The sequence below is a fragment of the Pteropus vampyrus genome, unplaced genomic scaffold, assembly GCF_000151845.1.
Source record: "Pteropus vampyrus isolate Shadow unplaced genomic scaffold, Pvam_2.0 Scaffold18, whole genome shotgun sequence".
NCBI lineage: Eukaryota > Metazoa > Chordata > Mammalia > Chiroptera > Pteropodidae > Pteropus > Pteropus vampyrus.
This window is the reverse complement of record NW_011888799.1, coordinates 3,272,143-3,299,498: the sequence shown is the minus strand read 5'-3', so window position 1 is coordinate 3,299,498 and position 27,356 is coordinate 3,272,143. Positions and strand designations below refer to the sequence as shown.

Genomic DNA, 27,356 nt, shown 5'->3' with positions numbered 1-27,356 from the left:
CCTTGAAGGCTGTTAGAGAAAATTCTTGCTTTGAAATCTGGGTCTCTCAAGCTCCCCCTCATGTCCCACTCAGGATGTCAAAACAAACAGGATCACCCAATCATGGCACGCAGGGAAAGGCAGGCTCAGGTTACAGGGCAAGTGAAGGATTTAGTTACAGGATGCTTCAATGTCCAATACCTAACGAGAGATCTTGATTTCTCAAAATGACACAGCTAGACCCTCAAAAGCCCTCTGCTGCAGCAGGGGCTATAGGGAAAAAAGGGAGCAGTCATGCGTGTTTGTGCCAACAGTATTTTCTGAGTGCCTACTACCTGGCAGGCTGGAGATGGGGGTGGGAGAGGTGGCAGAGAAGGCTAAGTCCTGTTAATTCCTGCCTTTGAGGAGATAAAGTTAGAAACAAATAACTAAAGTGTAGCATATGAAGAGTCACTCCCCAGGCAAGCACAAAGTGACAGAGTCACAGAAGAGGGGAGGAACCCACTGTTGGTGCGGGTAGAGGGATGGAGGGTCATGGCAGGACACAAAGAGAGAAACTCTAAGCTGAACAAGGAGTCAAAGTCTCACGAGTAGTAGACAGGACACATGAGAGGGAGAAGGAGGGCATTCAGGCGAAGGGGAGAGCATAGGCAAAGGCCAGGAGGCATGAAAGAGAAGAGCATGTTCAAAGAAAGGCAGTGCAGTGTGGCTGGAGAGTGGGGCTTATGAGGCATGAGAAGGACTTGGTACAGAAGATGCACCTGGAGATGCAGAAGGGGCGGAGCCCGTCATGTTACGGATTCGAGCAGGCCATGAGGACCTATCCGATGTTTTTCAGCAGAGGCTAACTGCATTCCCATCAGGAATTGCCAAATCTGGACCCCTGCCAGATTTTGTAAATATAGTTTCATTGGAACACAGCCATGCCCTTTCATTTATATATTGTCTAGGGTTCCTTTGATGCTTGAGTTGAGTGACTGCAACAGAGACTGTGTGGTCCCCAAAGCCAAAATATTTACTCAGGACCTTTACAGAAAACATTTGCCGACTCTTAAGGCAGAAGCTGGACAAGGATGGGAAGGGATCTGTAGTAAGAAAGACCAGGATGATTTTTCAGGCTTCAGGTGAGAGGCAGTAACCAGAAAGTAAAGATACGCTAGAACATAACTCAAAAGTATGTGTGACCACAAGGTGACTCATAGCTGGACCCGAACCTTAGCAGAAGGAGAAGGAGAGGGAAGAGGAAGAAGAGGAGGTCTGGGTCCTGGGTTTCCTGTCTCTAGCCACCTGCACTGGTGGGATATCCACCCCACATAGAGTGCTGGTCACCTAGCCCCCTCTAAGGGCCAAGGCACCAGACTGGCATGAAGTGCTAGCACAGCTTCAGAGTAGTGAGGCCTGAGTCACATTCATAGTTCCCTATATCAGTGATCCCACTATGGCCTTCTCACAGAACAGCTGAACACAGGGAGAGGTCAGAAGTTCTGGAATGACCTGAGGGAGAATACCCCTCTTTAAGAGAATGTCACAAGGTGCTCCTGGGAGGCTCTTGCTCCCCCTTCCCAGCACACACTGTCCCAGCTGTAAAGGCCTAGAGAGGAGTAACCATTTGCTGGGTGTCAGAGATACTGTGCCGGGAGTGGGGATCCCAGTTCCTAATCTAGGGGCTTTCTTCTTTCTTGACTTGCCTGCTGCTCTCTGAGCCTCTGGACTGGGTCCATCCAGATCCTGGAGACTCAAAGGCTGTAAGGTCAGAAACCTTAAGCTGTTTCACCCAAACAGTCCAGGTCACTCTGCCTGAAGAAAGGGGGATGCTGAACCATGTTTTTTTGGGACACCCGTACTGCACTTCTCTCTTCTTGCAGCAGAATTGGTGGAGACTTTCTTAAACCTTGGTACTTTGGGCCTTCCAAGCAAACAATGTAGAACCCAGTTTAAGAAACAAAGCATTAAAAGTTAAACACTATCATTTTAGAAAACCACTTGGTGCCAACTTGCACAGAAACATAAACTCGGGACTAAAATGTCATGCCAGTACTAGGTTATGTGATGGCCATTCAGATGATTCAGAATGAATGCATTCAATTTTTAGATTATTATTAAAATGAAAACAAAATGAAACATTTCTTAAGGAAAAGAACATTCTCAAGCAGAGTTCTTGTTGCAAATGGCCAGGGAGCTTACCTGTGCCCATGCCACAGGACAAGGGGCTGGGGGATCATTTGCTCTGCAGATGGTGAAGATGCCAGCTCAGCCCCATTTCACCTGCTACAAAGACATCTCCTCCCACATTCCTTCTCATGCTGACTTAGGGGCAGTGTGGGCCTCCCCCAAGGCATTGTTCTCAGGCTTAAGAACAACAGTCTCCCCATTCTTCCTTGCCCTTGGCAGACCTGCCACCTCCTACTTCCACACTGCCACTGCTGCTCACAGGCAGCTGTCCTAGTCCAAAGAGCCAACACAGACCTCTTTGGGGTCTGGGGAATAAGCCCAGGGCCTGGTCTGTCCCCTCACTCTAGAAGGAAAAAAAATGGCTGAAATAGCAGGGTCACTCACTTTACCCTCATGCTTTAAATGTCATTTGGCCTCAGGCATCTTCACATACAGCCCTCACTGACCACATTTTGTTTTTCCCAAATGAGAGAGAAATCTGACATCTGCCCCTCCCTAATCTTCACTCCTTGGGCAGGCTCCAGATATTTCCAGATGTCAACCCTCAGCTCTCTGCATCAAGGGTGACAACTGGAAAGATGGGTCCAAGGGAGTATTCCCAAGTCTTACTACCCATGGGGAATCCTAGTCCTACCTCTGCCTCCCTCCTACATTGCCTAAAAGATTCCAAATGAAATTTTTCCATTTGCAACAACATGGAGGGACCTAGAGGGTATTATGCTAAGTGAAATAAATCAGACAGAGAAAGACAAACACTGCATAATTTCACTTATATGTGGAACCTAAAAACAAATGTATAAATAGAACAACAAAGAAACAGACACATAGGTAGAATAAACTGATGGTTGCTGGAAGGAAGGGGAGTTGGGGGATGGATGAAAAATGGTGAAGGGGAATAAGAGATACAAACTTCCAGTTATAAAATAAATAAGTCGTGGGATTGTAATGTACAGCACAGGGAAAATAATCAACAATATCATAATAACTTAGTACGATGATAGATGGTTATCAGACTTATTGCGGTGATCACATCATGGTGTACATAAATGTTGAATCACTATATTGTGTACCTGAAACTAATGTAATATTGAGTATCTACTATACTTCAATAAAAAAATTCCATCTAGCAAGAATCACCAGACTCAACTCAAAATCTGCAATCCGCAATTCAAGGGGGAAGATGTAATGTGGGTTTCTTTCGCTTACCAAGTTTACGCAGATATTTTTTAACTTCCTTTTTGGGGATCCTAAGCTCTGTCCTTAAGAATGAGCCTCCTATGTCCCAGAGCCAGGGCTGTGGGGCAGGAGCCCAGGGCCTCAGTGGGGGGATGTAGACAGGGAATCCTTCCTAGGGCATGAATTCCTGGAGGATATGCACTTGATTCTAAGCAGCCCCCTCCTCGGAGGCACCAGGACTCAGTTCCAGCCCAGGAGAGTCCCATCTGAAGCCCAGAAGGGCACCCTGCAGGGGAGGCAGGGCCCTCCCTGGAGTAGCAAAATGTGGGGCTGCCTTTCTGAAAGGGACAGCCTGCCTTTCTGAAAGGTACCAGGAGCCCATGAGGAAACACAAGACCGGAAGGATGAAGAAAAGATGAGCTAGCCTTCTCCAGGGAAAAACTCTGAACAAGCTCCAGGGCCTGGACTCACCCAGAGAGCAGTACGATAACCAATAACAAATATTAATCACTTACTGTGTGCTTTGCATAAAGGCATTTATTTGGTCCCCATACTTTAAGATGCAGGTACTGTTACTGTCGTTCCAATTTTATAGATGAAGAAACTGAGGCCTTGAGAAAGTACATTGCCAAGGTCTCACAGGAATGAATGCAAATACTAGGATTTAAACATAGGTGGTTCTAAACTGGAGCTCAACCAACAGAGGAACTTCACTACATTAGTCTACAATTGCAGATGAAAAACCCATGACATTTGCTCAACGTCATGACCTGGAAAGCTATCAGGCAAGATAAGGTGTCTGAGCTCAAAATGCTCTTTGCAAGGAATTACCTAAATGCCAACATCAAACTTGTCTGGAGTGTGGAGTTACTTATGTTTATTTGTTTGTTTTCTCATCTGTACTGTTTTCTGTATTTTCCACACTTCCTAAAATAAGCAATTATTCCTTTTTAAAGAAAAAAAATAAAGATTCCACCTCCTATCTCCCATTTGAATATTTCAAATGACCAAGACTAGAGTAGGAAGATAATATATTCTACATGTAAATTTCAAGAGAAAGGAGACTAGTAAAATTAACAAGACAGTGCAGCAATACCGTGATTAAATCTATTTAAGTTAAGGTTTGCCTGTTATAAATCTATAGGTAGGTTTTCAATAAAATTAAAGCAATAGCTTTTTCTTTCAACCAAAACTGAAATAAAAAGTTTTCTAAAACCTAGTAATTAGAAAAACTCGGTCAAGACCCAACTCCTCATGTTATTCTACACCCTTCATGATTTGATCACCAACACCCTTTGCAGCGAGTTTCCCTTCACTTTGTCTCACCTACCCCACTTGGCAGCCAGGCCAGACTCCAGGGTTTTCCTAAGCTGATCTAGCATGCTGACATTTGCTCATGCAGCATCCCTTGCCTAGCATGACCTTTTCTTCTTCCTATTAAGTCCTTGACATCCTTCAAGACTCAGCTTGTCACTGCTCCTATTGAGCTTTCCGCTCCCACAAGCAGAACTGATAGCTCCCTCCTCAGATCTCCCACAAGCTTTGCCCATCCAGAGCATGCTATTAGAGCTGGCATCACACTGTATGCTAATTAATTCAGTGTCTTTGTTCACTTTTTGATCCCTAGCACCTAGCGCCAAAATACCTGTGGAATAAGGCAGCACATGATAATAATCATTATTGTTTGAAGAGCATGTATAGTTTTCCAGTACAATATTGCATTTGAGCTTTAAAACAACTGGTTGGGTGGGTATTGTAAGTGTCAAATGTGAATATGGAGAAAGTAGTGCTTGAGGTCCTTGAAATTCTGCCTTCTGGAGATTAGTTTTGCTCAGATGGCCTGGAAGGGCTAGCCTAGCTCCCTGACCTCTGTTTCAGCTAGGCCAGTCTATTTCCATCTCCTACCTCTGCCCTCTGCATACCTCCCAGCACTCCATTCCAATATATTCTTGCCTTCGGCCCTTCTACCAGCCAGGCAGGGGGATGCCAGAGGGCCAGCGGGCACAGAGATGATGTTTCCCAGCTGGCGTGCAGCATGCATTCTCACTGGGCTAGTGAACACATCATGATCAGGGTGCTAATGAAGCCACAGTTTCAAGAGAGAACCCAGAATGATCCTGCCAACTTCATGGAGGAAAACTCTGTCATACAGCCCCTGCTGTACCCAACCAGACAGCTGGTCCATGAAGCCTGGCATTGGGGATCACTGAAAGAGGGCATGGATCAAAGGTGCATAGAATGTTAGAAGGAAACTTGGAGATCCCATTGCTCAACCACCCTCTAGACAGCCAGGAAAATCAGGCACAGACTGGGTAGAGACTTGTCAGAATTATAGAGCGAGATGGTGGCCAAGTGAGGGCTGACACCTGAGCCCTTTCTGATCCAAGCAAAAAAAAAAAAAAAAAAAAAGAACTTGAAGGGTCTGTACTAAAAGGAAGTCACAAAGTCCAAATTATTTTGCAGAGTATTCTTCAAGTAAACAACATACAAATGATTCTTAAATGCAACATCATAAACAGAAAACGCTTAAGAAAACAGTAAAAAGAAAACAGAGGAAACTGTTCAGTAGAAGTCTTAAAATTAGTACCCCTGGAGGCTAGGCCATGTCATAACCCATTCCCTCCATAATGTCTCCTAAGAACAAAGCGGGCATGTGGATCTAAGCCTAAAAGTATTTCTACATTGACTCCACAGAATGCATTGAAATGGGGATACCAAAGACTGATACTTTCATCCATAGACAACACTGTTTACAGCTGTGATAGTTATTGGTACTTAGGCAAATACTGTTGGTTCCCAAACCCCCTACTCCAGGCACAAAGCAGATTGTACTTCCTGGCCACTTATGTTTGTTTGGGGCCACGTGACTAATGTTGGCCCATGAGCTGAGAATAGAAGCTGAGTGTTGTGATGTTTAATTTAAGTGCCAACTTGGCTAAGCCATGGTACCAGATATTTAATCAAACACCAGTCTAGATATCACTGCGATTATGGTATTTTTTTAGATGAGATAATCATTTAAATCTGTGGACTTTGAGTAAAACAGATTATTCTCCATAATGTGGGTGGGCCTCATCTAATCATTTGAAGGCTTTAAGGAAAAGGCTGAGGTCCCTCGAGGAAGAGAGAATTCTGTCTCCAGACTGCCTTTGGACTCAAGCTGCAAAATCAGCTCTTCCCTGGGTCTCTAGCATGCTGGGTTGCCCTATAGATTTTTAACTTGCCCTATAGATTTTTAGCTCCTATAATCAAGTAAGCCAATTCCTCAAAATAAATCTAGATAGATGATAGATAGATAGATGGATGAAAGAAAGAAAGAAAGAAGGAAAGAAAGAAAGCATAAATAAATGAAAGAAGAAGAAAAAAGAAAGGAAAGAAAGAAAAAAAAAAGAGAGAGCAAGCCAGCTAGCCATTCTGTAACTTCTGTGTCTCTGAAGAATCCCTATTGATACAAGTGTAATTAAGGGTGTAGAGCATTAAACTGGCAGAACCAGACACTCTTTCCCTTTGGCACACTAATCTTTAACACTTAAGAAGTGTCTGTTCTGCCGGCCTGGATTTCTGAGTGACTGTCATGAGCAGAGGCCCTCTGTTGACCCAAGATGAACAGGTAGCATGAGTAAGAAATAACCTCTGTTATTTTAAGTCACTGAAATTTGGGGGTTGTGTGTTACCACAACATAATCTAACTTATACTGACTGAAGCACTGGCTGTTCATCTTAGATTTGAGATGCCAGAGTGTGAGGAGAAAAATCCAAAACAGTAATCGAACCATAAAAGGATTTTGATCTTGGCTGACCACTGAGTCCTAGACACATGGCTCTTCCTCCAGCTGCCCAGCTTCCCTCCTTGTCTATTTTGGGATCCCAGGACGTCAACGCAGAATCCAAACACAGTTGTGTAAATGCATCAAAGGTACAATCTCAGTGGTGAAAGATATTTCCCTAGAAAATGTTCGGAGTTGCGCTGAGGAATCTGACCCTGGGCCTGGAATGGGAAAGTCTCCAAAGAACAAAAGTTTCCACTACGGTAACAAGAATGTTAAACATGATAAAAAAAAAAAAAATTCTCAGTAAGAAAAATGAGACAGTGAATATTTATAAGCCAAAACCCAAAGGCCATTTCCCTGATTCCTGTGGGGTTTCCTGCTATATGGGGAGAGTCTAGTGGTTTAGAAAGGGTACTAGAAAGGGAGCAGGATGTCCTTGGCTCAAATGCAGATGAGTTAAGTGTGGAACCTTTGAGGAAATGAAATTACAATGTATTGATGATTCTCCTTAGGAATCAGTGGTGACCCAGAGGCTGCTGGGACTCTGCATCTTTCCTCTCAGTGGATAAATCCAGTCTTCTGACTTTAAATACACTACAGAGATAAACTCTGGGACAGACTAAGTCATAATGGACTGAAAGTATTACAGGAAGAATTTAGCTTAGACCACTGACTCTTAGCATAGGGCAGCTCCTGGGACATTTGGCAACATTTTTGGTTGTCACAACCAGGGAATACTACAGGCATCTAATGGATAGAGACCTGGGTTGCTATTAATATCCTATAATGCACAGGACAGCACCACCCCCCTCATCTGCAACAAAGAATTATCTAGGCTAGTACCAATGTTGATAAACCCTGGTTGAGACTAAATTCCTATTTATGAGGGTATAAAGGATTAGAACAAAGAGCAGGGAGAACATTTATGGAACAACATGCTCCAGTGGGGAAAAAAGATATAGATATGTATACCATATGTATATTCATGGATAGATAGATAGATAGATAGATAGATAGATAGATAGATAGAACAAAACTGAGCCTACCACTAAAGCATTCTGAGAGGTAGCAGAGTTCATATCAGTAGGGTAATAAATTTCACTGCTACTCTCTTCTCCCTGATGAGGGAGGAAGCCAGCATGAGCGTCTGAGTAGAAGGTCCATTAGAGGCTCTCTTTAGATTGCAAAATGAGACATGGAGCAAAGTTTAGGAGTGGGGCTGGAGAATAAAGATAGCTGAGCTACTCCACATAATGAAGAGGGGAAATTCCTTATTCGAGTTGCTGGTGAGCACTAAGAAGCTCAGGAAGAAGGCCAAAAAACCTGACTTCTGGATGATCAATCTATTTTAGAATAAATTTGTCCAATATTCAATTTCAAATTGTTTGCACTGTTGTGATATAAACACTGTTGGTCTTCTCAAACCTCCTTAAAGTTTACCATGTTCACATGGCCCTTGTGTAAACGGGGTGTGTGTGTGTGTGTGTGTGTGTGTGTGTGTGTGTGTGTGTGTGTGTGTGTAAAACAGGGTATGGGCATTAAAGTCCACACCTGGGTCAACATAGTGCAAAAAAGAGTCTACGTGCATGAAACCAGTAATAATAGTTAACATTTACTACAGGCCTACTATGTGCCAGGCGCTGATCAAGTACTTGCCATGCAATCTTACTAAATGCTCACAGCTTCTCTATTGCGGGGGTGGGGGGGGGTGGATACCACTTTTATCCCATAGTAGGGCTAAGAGGTCTGAGACAGAGCGAATTTAAGCCACTCCCTCAGGGATCACCATGAGTCAAGGTACAGGCAGAATTCAAATCCAATTCAAATTTAAATCCTAGCTCCAGAGTCCATGTTTTAACTTTGGGCCCACCCTACTTGTGACCAGAGGTAATTAATAATCTTAATTAATTGATGAAGATAGAAACTCAGAGGTAGAGGTAATGGGAAAAATAGAAGCCATCACCTCTTACTCTGGAATCTCCAGACCAGTGGTTCTCAGACTTTAGTGTGACCAGGATCACCTGGCGGGCTTGATAAAACACAACAGCTGGGCTGCACTCCCAGCCTTTGATTTAGTGGATCCACTGCAGGGCCCAAGGATTTGCGTTTCTAACAAGTTCCAGGTGATACACATTCTGCTGGTCCAGGACCATCCTCTGAGAACCACTGCTCCTTTGGAGAGATGTGGGGCTTCCTGTGTTTGTGGGGGCTGGATTCAGCTAATTTATTCTAAATCTTCAAGACAGGGCTCCTCAGGTGGCATCTGGTCACATCAACTACTGAGTAGCTGGGAACTAGAGAAGGCTGATACTGTAGAGAATTGGCAGGAGGTGGGGTGGCGGGGGCCGGGGGAGGACGAGTTTGAAATGGAATTCAATCTGGAATACTTCCTGATGGAAGAGCCAAGTGGTGAGCTGAAGTGACACGGGGATTACTGATTTGATGTACACTCTGGATAGCAGGGCTCAGGCATTCGAGTTCTCTCCCTTGATTAATCCAGATTAATTGCTCTCCCTGGAACTGCTGGGAGGGTGCCCCCTTGTTCTTCGGTGAATCCATCCAGAAAGTCTAAGCAAGAAATGAGTAACCAGGAGACACCCTCTTTCACACAATGAGAAGCTGTGCAAGATAGTGGTTAGAAGATGAACGAGTTCAAATTGCAGCTCTACTGCTGTGTTGTGTGGACCCTGCTCTAAGTTCTTAAGTGTACTAAGCCTTAGTTTCCAAATGTATAAAATGGAGCAACTAAGCTAAAACTCAGCATTGTAAAATCCAACATTGTAATGACATTAGAGCTATATTTGTGGCCAGGGAACTCAAGCCTCCATCAAAGGCAGGGACTTGCTTGTTGCTGCTCACAGCCCATGCAGGAGCCAGGAAGTTGAACTTGAGACCCTCATCATCCTCCATCATTTAAAAGATCTTCCATCTGAATGGGTACTCTCCAGTGTTTTAGGGCCTGTTCTCCAGTCCTGAGCTTTATCTACCAAACCATGCATAATAACCCTTTTCCATGCCTAGCAGAAAAACTCTCTCATTTACACAGTTGGTAACACTAAGAGGAGTAGACAAATCAAAATATAGAACTATTCGACATCTGTCCATACAATATGTACTCAGCCCTGCTTTGAAAATGTATGCAGAGAGAGAAGACTGGAATGCGAATTGCCAAATGCTAACTGAACTGGGAAGGCGAGTTCCTTAAGTGTGATTTGTGTCAAGTTGGGGACAAAGGTGTAAGGACAGAAAAGACCTTTTGGGTCCCCCAGTAGTGGGCTTGTAAGCTAATTTTATATTTGTCTTTCTGCTTCAGTGTATTTTCTACATTTTCTATAATTTCTTTTATAATCAAGGAGGGAATGTTGTTTCACTTAAACTCCATATCCTTCCAAAGCTTTTCTTGATTATAACCCACTCCTCACCACTCTGCCTCTTGGCTCTTGTCCTCTGTTTCTAACCCGACAGTTTGCATGTGTAGCCACTAGTGGTTGCTTTCTCTATGTCCTTGAGCAGCTGTTCTATGCATTGACCTCAGACCCTCAGGTAGGTGAAGCTTCCCCAAAGTGAGAAGAGACATTTCCTCCAACAGAAGAGCAGGAAGCTCACTGCTTGCCATTCCTTATCCTGGGACCTACTCCCACCCAAAAAATTTCACTAGATGGTTCTTCATGAAGTGAGTGGTTCATGCCAAGAGGAAGTGCACAGAAAGTGACCTGCAGGTGAGAACTGTGTACATGCATGTGCACACACACACACATACACACACACACACACCACAATCTACCTCTTCTTCCCTTCCAAATCCCAAGGAGAATGTCATCTGGTTAGTGCCCTTGGATGAACTGGGAAGGCAAATTCCCCAATGTGGTTTGTGAGGGGGTGAGTAGCTGGGGAGGTGGGTATCAAGGAGAGCCAATCCACTTCCATCTGGCTCTAAAATCTACACTTATTTTCCTGGACTGGACTAGGATCTCATTTCCCAATGTGAGGAATCTCTCTCTCGGTGACACACACTTTCCCCAAGAATCCTTGACTTTTCAATAAGAATTCTTGTATATTTGGGATTCTTGGAAACAGGACAAAGACTAACGAATTGCTGGCTCTACCCTAGGTTTGGAAACTCTCTAGAATTCACAGGAGGTGGAGAGAAGGGAGGCGGAAATAGAGGCTATGAGTATGCTCTCAGCAGAAAGGAGGGCTCAGGACTGAGATGTGGGATCCCAATGTTAAGCTACAGACACTCCAGAAGCTACCCACAGACCCCCAGATCAGAAGTCTCCTCCCATTCTGTGACTAGAAGGCTGATACCAGGAGAGTGGAAAGGTGGAGATACTAAATAATCTTTGTTGAAGCTAGAGAGTTACAACACAGTGGAAGTCAGGCAGTAAGTAGGTTGTTTGGTGCATCACAAAGGGGGCGGGTTGCGATGTATCAGGGTGCAGTACAGTTAGTAGGGGTCTTGGAGTCAGGCATGCCTTTTTTGGAATGGCCTCTGTGCCTCTAACTAGCTTTGTGATTTCAGGCAAGGTGCCTAAATTCTCAGAACCTCAGTTTTCTCTTCTGTAAAGTGGAATAATACCCAGTTTGGGTTTTTTTTGTGAGAATGAGATGGGCTGGAGTGTGCCAGTGCTTAGCCCAGTGCCTGGCACATAGGCCTTCAATAGATAATAGGTATTATTAAGCAGATTTGAAGAGTAAAAGTTTATAAAGCTCTCCGTGTTTATAAAGTGGGCCAGCTCCAGAAGGTCTGACAGCCCTGGGGACGGCCAGGCAGTAAGAAGACATAGTTCTGTGAGATAACGGCAGCTTAGTTTAAGCTCCCTCCTTCTTATGCGCTTCAGCAGCCTTCATATGATCTGGCAGGTTTGGGCCATGCCACTCTACCCCATACTCCAGCTGCAGATCCTCTGACGCCTCAGCTGCTTAAATCCAAAATGCGAATGTGTGGGTTCCAGACCACCAAAATGAAGGGATCCTGGGTCCCTCAGTCTTTCCTCAGCTTAAAATGGTCAGGAATTATACTGGCCTCTCAGTAAAGATCAGGCAACCCACCCCAATCCTGTGGTCTAGAGAACTCCAAGAGTTCTTAAGCCATCCTAGAGAAAGCAAGGACCTGAGTTACCGCCGCCCCCACCTCTCCACACACCCCCTGCCAAGAGCTCTAGTAACCTGGGCAAACAGTCCAGGCCCCCGGGGTGTTCTCAATCTAACGGAGAAGGCAAAACACAGACATAAAAGGCTTAAGAATACAGAAAAACAAGGGGAAAGAAAATATTTTCTTTCAAAGAAGCTCATATATGCAAAGGAGCATGAGGTGATCTAAGGAATCTACATTCCACAGGGTTAATCCACTACTTTCTAGAGAGTGTGGTGATGGGTAAGGCTGTCACTTACTGTCACCCACAAGCTCTCCTCAAAAGTGTCCTCTCAGACCCTGTGGCCTGACTGAGGAAGAACAGACACTTTTGTCTGAAATAGTAAATTTACATAACCTCCCCAGTCATAGCGATGCTCAGTGAGGCTCTAGTTACAACAACAAGGGTTTAAGAACTGGAGAGTTCGCAATGGCAAAGGCAGAGGGGGAAAACAAAACAAAATCCACATGAGGTTTTAATTTTCTTTAGCCACGTGAGAATGGCCTTGTAGATCCAGCTATAAATACCCAGCTGCCATTGCCACAAGATGGAAAATCATACACACACACACACACACACACACACATACACCACACATGACAAGTCCCTTCAAACAGTTCATGGGCTTAAGAATGCAAATCAATGTTTCTAAGAATATCCGCCTTAGAGGATACAGTGCTAGACTCCCCTTGCTTAGTGTCTTGCATGGAGGCCTCTGCAAACATATTTGACAGGACTTGGAAAGTTGTCCCACAGCCATCACCATGGTGGAATGTGGAGCTGTCTCCACAACACCCAAGCCAAGTCAAAGCCCACCAATGGCCATAAACTGGACTGCGAGGAAGGGTTTTAGACCAAATCCCTTAGAAGGAAGTAAAGAGCAGTTTGCTTGACCTCGGACAGCTTAGACTGGGTCTCCTGAAAGCAGAGCCTAAGACAGAGATTTGTATATATGTCATACATTGAGACTGTGTTCTCAGGAAAAACCAGGATGGGAATGAGGGAAAGAGGAGAGGGCAGGGAAGGGTCTGGCAAGCATGTGATTTTAGGAGCCCAGTCTTGTGTGGAGCTCTGGATGGGGAACTGCACTGCCACACTGGTGCCCCTCAGGGCGAGGGAGAAGGGCTTGTGTACCTTTTTCCCTATTAGTGATTAACCACAGAATTCAGGGGAAGAGTGGGTAGAGACTGACATAACTCCAGGCTCCTCTGGACAAGGGCATTCAGTAACCCAAGGACAGTCCATACAGGAGCCAGCAATTAGTTGGAGTTCCCACACTAGCTGGCGAACCACAGCAGGGTGCCAGTAGCATCTCCTATACAAGGTCTGCAAGCCCAAGTGCTTGTTGCTTAGAATTTTCTACCACAAAGGTTTGTCGGTTGATTTGTTTTTATTTTCATTTGCATGAGATGCTTTTAGAACTGACCTGCTGAAGAAGCAAAGGTTTGATCAATGTGGCACATGTGAACTGCCCACCTCATATCTCTTCTTTCCTTCTTCCGTACTAATAGTTCTCTGCTTTTGTTTAAGGCAGTAACCTGCTCTATGGCAATTTTTTCAGCTTCCCCCTAGACATTGTTGCAGTTTGAGGTCTCTCCTTCACACAGGTCAGGCCAGTTTCTGGAGGGGGATTCCAGAAAAGCTTGTTAAAGAATTAGCTGGCATGTATTTTTTGTGCTTTGTCCTTCTCTTTCTTCTGCCTGGAATTCAGATATGAAGCTAGAGGCGATGTAGTCATCCTGTAACCATAGGCAATGAGTAGAAAAACAAAATTTTGTCTCATTCTAAGTAAGGCTAAAGTTGAAAGACAGAGGGAACCTGGATCCCTGATGGCACTGTGGCACTGCTCGGCCAACTCTGGATTGCATATGCTGGACCTATGTAAGAAAAATAAAGACTCTTAGTTGACAGAGCCACTCTAGTAGGGTTTCTGTACCATGTAGCTGAACACAAATCCTAAAAGATATATGCCTCAAAGTGCTAGTTCTGTGGTATGTCACAAGGAAAAATTCCACTTTAGATAGAGAGAATACTAGTTTAAAAAGTCAAACCCAGTTTTTGTTTTTGTTTTTTGTTTTTATTTTTTTACTGCAGTGCTTCTCTGAGCACTGTGTCTCTATGAGAGTAAGAGCAGGGGAGATGGATGAGCATTGCTTAAATTTCTTTAACCACAGAACTTTATTTTCCTAGGGCCATTGTGAGAACCTGCTTTGTCAAATGCAGTTTGTGAAATGCTAGGCTAGTTGACCTCTTCAGATTTCTTTTCTCCTGAACGTTTCATGATTCTCCCCCTGGAAGGGAGCAAGCAGATGGTCAGGTCAACGAGAAGCAAGCAGCCTTAGCATTCGCCCTTAGTGGGACATGAGTGTGAGTCAAAGAACTGAGGCCCACGAAGCTGGTTGGAAAAGGCAATGAACTAGAGGAATTAAAAGATTCAAGGAGGTGCCGCGTCCTCTGGAACTTTGGAGTGCTCGCTCCTCTTTCCAAGTAGTGATTGGCACTCACCTCTAGGAACAATGATGATGTTGATAATAGCCAACATTTATTGAGCATTTACTATGTGCTAGGCACTGTGCTTCACATAGATGATCCCAAGCAATCCTTGCCAAAGTGAAAAATATAACTTTAGTTTGTCCATTTTACAGATGAGGAACCTAAGGCCTACTGAGAGACATCAAATGTTTACCCAAGGTCACACAGCTTCCACGAGATAGGACAGGTCCTCTCTATCTTCAATGTTTACCAACTTTGATGGCTCCATTTCTCCACCCTCCTTTGCCAACTACACATTTTGTTTGTATATTGTGAATTTTCACTTGATGTATTGCTTTGCAGGTGTCCCTTACCTTTGGTGTATGCATCCCAATTCACAGACTGGATCAACTGGAAATTCTCAAGGGCAGGCCCGATACCCCAATGAATTTGGATTTGCTATTTTCTCCTATGCCACAGTGTCTAGAGACCATGTCTCTACAATGCAGGGCACTCAGTCAAGGCAGACTCTTAGACATTTATCACAGCCTTCACAGGATGTGAGATATGCTCAAGTAAGCCTTAGGGGAGGGTAATGAGTGATGCAGATGAAGGTGGAGCCAGGAGGAAATCTCTGGGAAGATTAGCTTCAGCTAAGGGCATCCTCAGCTTCATATGCTCATCCATCAGGGCATTTAAGACCAACATTGTGGTGTCATTTGGCTTGGGTTCAGACCATGTCTCTAGTCATCAACCTGCCACCTGAGACCACAAGCGCAATCACTTTGAGGTAGACACACTTATTCTCCGGACTGCAAAGTATTTAAAGCATGATAAATAGCCAAACCTCAGGTCACATGCAAAACATCTTCCTTTTCAAAGCATAGAACCTTAAAGTATCTGACCCATAATCGTAAATGTTGGTTCCTTTTCCTCCCAGACTCCTTTCCTGGCTTACTCACCTAAGCCTCCTGGAGTCAACCAGTCCACAAACATAGCCTAAATTTCCCAAAGCTATTACAATTTGAATCAAAGGGGACTCCTTATTATGCTTGGCCTTTCCAGTTACATAACGAATACATATAGAAATATACAAGGTACTCATTATTCTCTGCTGGCCTCTCTACCACCACTCCCTGCCCTTCTCTGCCATGCTCCTGCCCAGGGGGCTGACCTCTCTAAAATGCATCACCTAGATTCTTGAGTTTTTGGTGCTCAGTGGGATTTGACCGGTGGGAAGCAACAAGAGGTGATTGGAGTGCAGAAAGAGAGAGACCTCAGGATATTTATTCCCCCATTCCCTCTCTGCCAAGCCGTGAATCTGGGGCCAGAGTCCTGACAAGCAGCCCCTCCTCCTCAGCTCCAACTGGCACAGGCTCTGATAACACCATTCCTCCCTGATCCCTCACTCCCAACCCTTCAGGTGTAGGAGTGTTAACAGCATCCTGCTCTTGTTGTCCCTGGGCATCTCGCCATCTCCTCTAGACCCTATCTCTCCACAAAGAGTCCTCTCATCATATCCTTACCACTTAAATCCTTTTGGGAGTGCCAACTGTTTCCTGCCCAGAGCCTGACTGACATAGACTACAGTGTACATTCCCAGAGCAACCGTATACCCAGGATTTGCTCCCTAAACTCCCAATTTCCTGTGTTTTTTCCCTTCTAATTAAGGTGAATTATATGATACATAAATAAGCAGGAGGCAGAGAATAAAGGCACCCCCAGCTTTATTCCCCAGTGCAAGCACCATGCTAGTCAGATAAGGGACTCACTGGTGCAGAATTGAGCACTGAGGTTCCTAGGCTCAGTCAAGGATAGAAGCCGCACAATAGAGAACAGGGCAGTCAAGGCCAACACAGTGTCACTTGTATTGGTCTCAGACCAGATTCCAAGGGAGAGGGGGCTGTAATAAAGAGTAAAGCACACAAAAGAGCTGAATGGACTGCATTTCAATAAGCACCCAGAAAAGGAGTCAGCATAGCTTCACTGTCAAGTAAAAGAAAGTGAAGCAATTCCCAGTGGTGGGCACTTTCCCACTTCAGGGTAAAAATGTTTGCAAGAGGAACAAAGCCGTGCCTGTAATAATGGAAGTCAGAAGGGATGGAGACTTTCACTGGCAATTATGGTGGGAGAGGGAGATTGTTTCACCCTAGGGCAATGAGAAATATTTGAGACTGTTGGTCCCATGTCCTTATCAAAATGATGTCAGGATGATGGCTGTGGTCACTTGCCAGCACTAGCAAGAAATCCCAGTAACTGCCAAGGAAGGGATGGGATGAGAGAAGGCTCCAGCAATCTGCTATATAGAGAATGAGCCAGTTGCTGTTTAGTTTCTATTATTATGACCCTGTTTTGCATCTCCACCAATATAACAAAATAAGATCCCAACAAATCCACAAATCAGAAAAAAAGAGGTCAAGATTTTTAGTTCAAACACAGTGATTGCCATGTGCTTACAGGGCCCAGTGTAGATGTTTGAAAATGGTCACATCTACCTAAAATTCCCCAGGTGAATTTTGAGCAAAGGGGCAGTGGCTTCATATTCAGCCTTCAGAGTGTCTATGTGCCAATGGGCAGAGGAGACAGATTGGGAGTTTGTGCTCATTTTAAATGATTAAATTTTTTTAAACTAAGGATATTTTAGCTATCTATAAAAATTGATAATAAAATAAATATTTTTTTAATCCATCATTGAGTATAAGAAACAAAATATCACAGATATAAATGGAGCCCTTGTTGTGTTCTTCCCTAGCTGTCCTTCCTGCCTTCCCTAGAGGAAGCCACTTCTCTGAATTTAGTGGTTATTCTAAACTGTTTTTATATTTTTACATTAATTACATTAATTACACATAAATGTTTGTAAATAAAAGACAGTATTATTTTGTATGATTTCAAACATAGTAGAAATGGCATCTACCTGCAACTTTCTTTTTCCATTAAATATTGTTTCTGAGGTTATACCTCACTAGAACCGTCTTCATTTTTTTTTTTCTACTGCACTCCATAGTATTCCATTGCATGTGTATATCAAATTATTTAGTCTTCTGGTGGATGGTAGACATTTGAGTTGCTTTCTAGCTCTTAAAAACCATGTTATAATGAATATTCCTGATCATATCTCCTTTTCACATTCATTGGGGTTTCATAGGAGTGAAATTGCTGGGCCGTAGGGTGACTGCATCTTCCATTTTACTAGATAGTACTAAATTTCTCTCTAAAGTTTTTGTACCAATTTAATTCTTTGGCTCTACATCCAATGATGAGCATAATTTTTTGGCCAATCTGATAAGTGTGAAATGGTGTCTCCCTGTGATTTCAGTTTATGGTATTTCCCTGATTCCAAGTAAGGTTGAACATATTTCATATGTTTATTATTCTATAGCATCCTTTTACTGTTAGAATTACATTTTCACACTTTATAAAACCAAAAGAATTTTCTTTTAATTTATAGAAGCTTAAACGAGTTGGGTATATTCATTGCTCTCCACTAGAAAACTTAGAGAGGGAGAAGAAGCTGTGCATGGAGGCAGAGGGAAGCTTTCCTTTTAAGACAGGGAGTTTTTAAAATGTGTCATAATATTAGAGATGAAGCACATAAAGCATAAATTCCAACAATCCCTGGGTAATGTGGGGAATACATTTTTTTAGACCTTGCCATCATTGTCTAGGAAAAGTTCAGAATGTTTACATTGTGCCTTTCACCTGTAAGACACACAACTGTGTAGATGTCACAAAAGGACTGAAGAAACCAAAGGAACCATTTGTCCATCTTCCTGCAGGAAGCATTATGCATTTATTATCACAACAAATAAAATCATTCCTCTAATAACAACAGACACCTGGAAAGAGACTCCACAACTTTCTGGCATTCCCAAACACTCTTAAATGTAATCCAAATGTCTCAAATTTGAGCATCTCCACAGAAGAGTATTCTTTACTCTTAGATCTTGTTGGTACTTTTAGGACCCATTTTAATATCTCCTGTGACTGGCACAAAAATGGATGAACTAGTTTGGAAATGTATGAGGGCAGGGACCAGATCTTATCCAACTTCAAAATTCCAGGAGGCATGTGACATATACTTTTTTTTTTTTTTTTTTTGCGAGGCAACCCTTGGTTGACCTCATAGATTGCAAGGACCTTGTCAGTTTACAATCCCTTTTTTTTTTTTTTTACATCTACAGCACCTGGTCTTCTTAGGTGGTCTCTCATCCAAGTACTAACCAGGCCCGACCCTGCTTAGCTTCCAAGATCAGTCAGGATTGGGCTTGTTCAGGGTGGCATGGCCATAGACTGGCCTGTATTTCTTAAGGGAAGAACTTTCTTCCATACTAAATCTTCTTTTTATGTGCTTTAAGAACAGAGCAATCATAGAAATAAACAAATATTTTTGCTCGGGGTGTAAATGAGGTCCAAAGATTACCATGGCCATTTCTTTTCCACAAAGCCTTCCCCATTTTGAAACAATATTTCCTCCCCTCATTATGTATTGCATCAGCATCACACAGTAACTAGTATTCCAACAGAAAGCACATTAAATAATAATTAAGATTTACTGAGTACAAACTATGTCCCAGACACTGTTCTAAGTACTTTGCAAGTATTAATTTTGTCCTTATTTGGGGGTAGGTACTAATACTGTCAACATTTTACAGATGAGAAAACTGAGTCTCAGGGAGGATAAATATTTGCCCAAGGCTACAGTTCTAGTAAGTGGTGGAATCTGAATTTGTATCCTAGAAGTTTGATCCCAGAATATGCACTAGAAGCTACTATGCTACACCAAAACTACTGCTGGACACACATAAGCCCTTAAATACTTCTTGTTGTTCTGGTAAAAAATGCAGCTGTGGGCTTAATGAGAAATTAATTATCCTTTGCATCCATATATTTGATACCCACGTCAAATCTCTATGGCCTTGAAGAAATTTGCTGATTCCTTCCTTATTTATTAATAAAAGCTCCCAGTCACATGGGTTGGCCACATATGCATTGTATGTCTCACTTTAAGAGACTGCAGGCCCCGGAAGGGGAATGAATTTTACTCACCAGGATTCATTCCCCAGGATCTGCCTCAGTGCACAGCACCTTACACCAGTGCTTCTCGGATAGTTGTTGAACCACCACAACCATTAATAACTAAGAATTACACAGCACTTTGCAGTGTAACGAGCACTTTTCATATCTTCTGCATCATAGATTCATTTAATTCTTGTGCCATAGATATTATTGTCGTTCCTATTTTTCACACGACTAAAACCAAGGCTCAGACATGCTAAATGCTAAATCACTTATCTAAAGAAGTTCAGCTAATTAGTAGATGGCTGAAATTTCAGTCTAGATCCTGATACCAAATCCCATAGTACAATATCTTTTGCTGCTCACTTTATTCTTTGTCCTTTGCTTATATGCACACTTATACACACACAAGTGACTTATCTTGCTGGACCAGTGGACTAGGAGTCAGATCAAAAAAGAGAAGAGAATCTAAATTAAGCTTGTTCTATGGACTATGAATGAATGAATGAGCACATGGATAAATGATATATACAGTCAACGAGTACTCCCTGAGTACTAACACTGTGCCTTCACCTAGATATGTGCCATCGATATCACAGTAAGGACAGCCTTAGCCTTCTAGGACCTTCTAGGCTGCTAGCATATGCATCTCAATGGTAACTGGACCTGTCAAGGGAAACTCACCTTGTCAGAGCCACATTTGAGCATGGAGTTGTGTAGAGAGGGGAGGAAGAAAGTCAGGCCCCATTTCAGCGTAAACAGAGGAGACTAGAGTCCATTGCATCAGGGCAAACTCTAGACAGTGTTCTGAAAGAGTGAGAAAGGACCTGGACAGCCCCACTGACCAAGAGATGAGGTGCCCACTCACACTTGCAGGGAGTGAACATTTATCCCAGTTTACCTGGGACAGTGCCAATTTATGCCTACTTCCAAAGTATCCTATCCAGTTAGTGGCCCTTTCATTCTTAAAAGAGTCCTGGTTTAGACAGTAAATTACATGGTCACCCTTGCCTTCCAGGAAATTTATGACTTTCTCCAACAGCCTTTGGGCAGGAAAACAATTTGGCTTCTCAAGGTCATTGAGTTGCCTTATTTCTGCTCCTTTTTACAGAACTTCTCCTCACAGCCACGACCCTACAGCTGGCACAGGTTCTAGGGGAACAGCCCCCACATCTGTGTCTGTGTTTGTATCCAGTGTTAGCACTAAAACCAAAATTATTCATCATCAGATCCCAAAATGCAGGAGCTTTGGTGGAAAGCACATCTGTTTTATATCCTGACTCTGAAAGTTTCTCCCTCTATGATCTTAGGCAAGTCACTGAACCCCTCTGAGCCTTAGTTTCTTCATGTGTAAAAGGGGATGATAACATCCATCTCATCTCATGGGATGGCTATGAGGATTTGATGAAGTAATATAAGTAAAGATACCCAGCACAGTGCCTGGTATACAGGACATGCCTACTACCTCCAGCAGGCTTTCTAGAACATGTGAGCTTTCAGTTATAAAGGGCATGGAGAATATGAAGTTCTCAGGAACCCCAGTATATCACTGGGCCTCAAGCCCTTGCACTACCAAGCTGGAATTTCTTCCTTTTTACAGAAAATAGAAAACATGGTACATTCACTTCATAAAACTGGTTGGCAGTACCTCCTAAAGCTTGACACATGCATTCCCTATGACCCAGCAGTTCCACTCCCAGGAACACACCAACACAAATGTAATCATATGTTCGCCCAAGGACAAGTGCACTAATGCTCATAGCAAGACTGTTCACTGCAGCTCCAAACTTGGAAACCACCCAAATGCCCATCCACAGAAGGGTGGATAAAAAAAGTATGTATAGTTACGTAGTGGAATACTACACGATGATGAGAATAAATGATCTACACAACATTATGCTGAGCAAAAGAAGCCAATCACAAACAAATACATATTGTATAATTCCATTTATGTGAAGTTCAAGAACAGGTAAAAGTAATCTATGGTATTAGGAGTCAGGATCATGGAAGGGTAGTAGCCAGAAGGGGCCTGAGGAGTTTCTCAGAGTGGGAGAAGTAGGGAGCTTTGGAACATTCTGTTTCTTGATCTGGATGCTGGTTACACAGACATGTTCGGTCTGTGAAAACCCACCGAGCTATATGCTTATAAATTGTGTATTTTTCTGAATCATATCAAATGTCAAAAGTTAAAATAAAATTTTAAATGGAAAACAATTATTTTTGGTAGAGTATTGAGCTAAGTAGGCATTAGATACTTCCCCAAAGGCAGTGGGATATTTTATTTAATAAATGCTTGTTGAGCCCCAGCTCTGTACAAGATGCTGTGCAAAGAGAGCTAATGACATTTGGTCCTGTTCTCCATCATCATCTCCATCACCATCATCATTGTCACTAATAATCTTTAGTGTTTGCTATGTGCCAACCATGGTTTTCAGGGGTTTTTTTCTCCTTTTTTCTTATTACCAAATCATGCCTCAACTTTATCTTCACAACAACCCATTTTACAGATGAGGAAACTATGGCACACAGACATGAAGTAACTTGTGCAAGGCCACCCAGCTAAAAAGAAGTGGAGCCAGAATCTGAACTCAGGACCTGTTCCCTGAACCACAGCCTTATACTCAGAAATCTGGTCTGTTTATCAGCTCTGTCAGCACTTAGGCAGCCACAGACTTCAATAACATTACCTCTGTGCAAGGCAACAGTGATGGTAAATGATCAACTGTGAAAGAAAGAGGCAGCTCCTAACTCTATTTCTCGGTAGCTGCCAGGCCAATGCCATGTGACCAGGAACAGATTGATAAATATATTGATGGGGATTAAAAAAGAAAAGAAGAGTTAAAATGGCTTGGCCCTTCTACTGCTCAAAGTCCACAGAAATCCTGAATTTGTTTCAAACTAAGTTCAAAGTTGCCTCTGGCACAGTGGAAATATTGACGAATCTCCCCACTGACCTGGAATCACTCCCCTCTCTTGCTGCCTGATCAAGGGATCTTTAGGCTAGGGGCAGTGGTGTCTGGGAGGAAATGAGGGAGGGAGTGTTGACACTGACCCCCACGAATGTGGTCAGATGTTGAACTGTAAGTCTAGGTCCCCGAGTCTGACATACTGAGCATCCATCATGCAGGCAAGCTTTGCTTTGGCACTCAGGCAAGCGATCAGTGTACATAACCTGAAAGGCGGAATGTTCAACTCACAGTGCCAAAGACCGCCTATGCTTGGGATAAACTCGTAAGAAACAAACACCCACGGGGACAAATCAGATCTGGCAAAAACCCACACAAGCATGATGTGAATACCTATGCAGGCAGGAAGGCAGCTCCTAGTGGGCTGGCAGAGTCCTCTGAGACCACTCTCTTTGTACTGCAGAAGCACCAGTAAGATGGAACAAAATTCCCAAAGATCAACTTATCCAGCCTCCATCACCAAACAAGATGGCAATAATCCAACTGGTCATGCTTCTACTCGGCTATACCTACACCCCACAGCCTAGCATGGGGAGCAGGGTCAGGGGCAGGAATAAATGCAAACTTGGCAATAAAAGTCAAAATATTTGCTCAGTCTTCTCAGTTATGACACAGTCCTACTTGTAGAGAAATCAGTTGTGTCTCACCTAGAAAACATAAAATAGAGCACAAAAAGAAAGTGTACTTTTTCATATTCTAACATAGCCACCAAGGATTACCTAGACAATAAAGGACTCCAAAACAAGTTTCATATTAAATGGTCACAATATACGGACAGGCAAGGGGTTATTAGGAAGGGCTTTTAGAATCAACCACCCATGAGAAGGAGGGACAAGGAGGAGGTGGCACTGTGCACAGGGAGAAGTGTGGCTGCCATACAGCCTCAGTGAAGGCCTTGGCTAACCCCATGGGGAGCCTTGAGGCTGGGAGGCCATTTAGAATTTTTTCACATTTGGGACCGAAGGGCCAGGCTTTCATCGCTCTCACCAGTCATTGGATGCAAGTGACCAAGAAGGGGAACGTGGAACAGGAGTGACTGTGGGCAAGGCAATTCTTGAGCTGAGGCACTTCCTATGAGGGCTGACCACTGCCAGCACTGCCCATTGCTGGGAGTCAGTCCTGAATGGGTAGCACAGCCCAGTGTCCATTACACAAGATTTGAATCCAGCCAAGCAATCAGAGTATAGAGTCCACACAGCTGCCCATTATACTACACTGCCTGGTTTGCCCCATCAGGACTGTCCTCCAATCTAATGTATCAGTCTTCAATATTTCTTCCTGTACTTCCTGCATTTTCAGTGACTGAGGAGACTCAAGGAGGAAAGGCTAAATCTGATGAAAACGGGGTGGGGGCAGCCACAGGGCCCAATGTTCAATAGCTTCCCTAGGGACGAATAAGGGCCACATACAACATGTAGTCATACTCTAGGATGATCAGCAGGCCTGGTACATCACTCACTCAGCCTGAGTGCCAAAGGAAAGCTTTCTTGGGTGACGGATGCATAGTATGTCACTCAGAGACCCAATCTGGCAATCGGCCAGGATGAAACCACATTTAATAACTGACTGATGGAAAAATAAACATCTCTACAAGAATGGCATGATCTCAGATATATAGAGCTATGTATGTCTAAGCATAAAGAAATCAGAAAAAGAACTTGATCCATTGTGGGGTTGACCTCGATATATGTCAAGGGGAAGAAAACTATGCTACAGAGTGATGTGCACAGTTAGATTCAATTTCAGTGGAAAACAAACAAGATCCCCCTACACACCTGTAGGTATTTGTATGAACAAAGAAAAAGATATGGAATGATATAATTCTAGGTGAGTAATATTAATTATCAGGGCGTGGAGTGGATAAAGATTGTTTTCCACTTATCTTTTTGTACCTCTGCATGTTATTCATTCACTTGGTTAAGCAAAGAGGAATTACTTTCATAATTTGGAAAAATCAGATAAAGAATACATTTTTTAAAATGATCGGCATATCACATGTGCACAATAGAGTCCTATATAAACATACTATTTCATTCCCCCTCCATCTCTCCCTTAGGAGGCAGCTCCTAACTGTCCATTTGGGGTTGATCAAAAGGCATATTTAATTCAAGGCCAGGATTTTTCTGTGTCCTTCCCTTAATCATTAGAGGAGAACTTCATTTTAATATTATTCCATACATAGTCTATATCTGCCACCAAAATAAATTGATTTTTATAAAATAAATTGATTTTTATAAAATCTATAAAAATTATGGAACACATTCTATAGTAAAATGGCAATGCTGTGAATTATCTGCTGTTTGCTATTATCCATGACCATGCTTCTCTCTATTACCATGATAATGAAAGCTGACCATAGCAAGCTAACTCCCAATTATCTTGGCACATATACATAAAAAGCCCAGAGAAGCCAAAACCCAACTTTTCACCACATGTGCTGACAAGAAGTCAAAGAATTGGTTTTATGTTTCTTCCATCTTTCCCTATCTTTGGTTGCCAGCTAGAAGAGGTATACCAAAGGGCAGGAGCCACCACAGAGTAGAGGGATGAGGACACAAAGGGTCCACATAAGTCTTTAAAATGGGTAGCTCTTCTCTATCTGGTTGTCTATGGGAATTCACTCTTGCAAACCCATCAGCACCTGGGCAATTCTTACTTCTTCATCAAGAGTTAATTCAGGTTTCATTGCATTCAACCAAGGGTCCAATTGACACTGTTTGACTACCAGGTGTGGACTCTACAATGCAATTTGACTTTTATGAGCTCCAAAGATGTAGAAGGCAAGATGGAGACTCAGTCCTTTCTTGACTATAATGCAACGTGTTAAATGTTATGACAGAGCTGTGTGCCAGCTTCATGGGAATAAGGAGGAAGGAGTGATTGGAGTGATCTTTAAGAGGGAGTTTGAGAGGTGGGGGAGACCTGAGCAAGCCTGGCATACAAGTAGACCAGAAAGGTAAGGATTAGGGAAGGGCCTTTCAGTTAGAAAGAACTATGAACAAAGGTACAGAAGTGGGACATGCTTGTGACTACATTCAGTACAATAAAATCTAAGTTAACCCTTGAGGAATGATGGAGACAGAGAAGTCAGCTATACAGGAGCATCTGATCTGTTTTGTCTTAACAGGACACCGTTTACCTCAGAAACCTCAGATCAGTTTTTCTTCATCACGCCAGTTTGCTAACTCATTATTTTTTCCTACACGGCCCTTATTCTGTCTGTGATATTAGATTAGATTTGACTTTGATCTAGTTAGTTTTTGTTCTACTAAGTTAATTGCAAGTAACTATAACAACAACCATCAGAGCAAGAGCTGATGTCTATTGAGTGCTTACTCTAGGCCAAGGGCTGACAATCCTCACAACCATCCTAAAAGGGAAACATTTATTATCATCTGTGTTTTTCAGATAAGAAAACTGAGACTCAGAGAGGTAAAATAATATGCAAGGTCTTACAACAGGTGAGTGGCCAAGCCAAGATTCAAACTCAGATTTGTCTGATTCTAGAACCCATATAATTAACCACTATATTGTAATGACTCCCCCTAAGGCAGAGGTCTTCAAACTTTTTGGCACCAGGGACCAATGCTCCTATGAGAATCTAATGCCTGATGATCTGAGGTGGAGCTGAGGCAGTGATACTAGCTCTGGGGAGCAGCTGCAAATACATATGAAGCTTCACTCCCTCTCCTGGCACTCACCTCCTGCTGTGTGGCCCAGTTCCTAACAGGCCAAGGACCAGTATCCATCTGCAGCCTGGGGTTTGGGAACCCCTGCTCTAAGGTATACTTTTTCCAATCTTGTCTGAGATCCAGAGCAGGAGCCATCAAACTTTTTCTGTTAAAGGGCCAGATATTAAATATTTTCAGCACTGTGAGACACATGGTCTCTATTACAACACGAAACTCCTCCCTTTTAGTGTGAAAGCAGTCATATACAACACATAAACAAATAGCATGGCTGTGTTCCAATAAACCTTTACATAACAAGGTGACAGGCTGGATTCAGCTGTTGAAATTGCTGGTTCCTATAGTGGCTTATTCATTCATTCATTTAGCCAAAGTTTATTGAGTGTCCTTCTTGTGCCCTATACTATTGTAGGTTCGAAAGATACAGAGAGAACCAGGCAAGTACCCACCTTCATGGAGCTAAAATCTTAGCAAAGTCTGGCCAGTTTGTTTAACCTATGCCTGATATCCTGGGTCCTAACTTTAGTACAGCATTCTTCACTCTTCCCTTGGACTCACTGGGGGCCTGTAGAACTTTCAATGCCTACACCCTACTCTCCAGAGAGCCTAACTTAGTTGGTCCAGGGTGAGCCCAGGTATTGATAGCTTTACAAGCTCCCCAGCTGATTCTAATGTGCAGCCAGGGCTGCAACCCACTGCTTAAACTCTCCTTCGCCTCCTGTTTCTTACCAATAGTATAAATTAAGGGAAGACTTTTAGCCTGTAGAGTAGGAGCCATGAAATGTGAATACCAATCTCATAGGATTGATATGATGATGAAATGAGGCCATGTACTTTTCAAACTGTAGATTATTATACAAATGTAAAGTACTGTTGCCACTGTGCCATTATTATTAGGCTTTAATGTTAGGTACTACTGCCTCAAGGATTTCTCTCCCCAGTTTTGACCTTTACTCTGAACCAAAACGGTGTTTGGGG

At 43.1% G+C, this 27,356-nt stretch overlaps 1 protein-coding gene and 1 pseudogene across 2 annotated transcripts in view; both read right to left on the bottom strand.

Annotated features, from left to right (window-relative positions):
- Positions 1 to 27,356, bottom strand: part of DAAM2 (dishevelled associated activator of morphogenesis 2) — a 107,625-nt gene that overhangs the window by 75,331 nt on the left and 4,938 nt on the right. The gene's annotated exons all lie outside the window — the stretch shown is intronic.
- Positions 18,880 to 18,998, bottom strand: LOC111736223 (annotated as a pseudogene).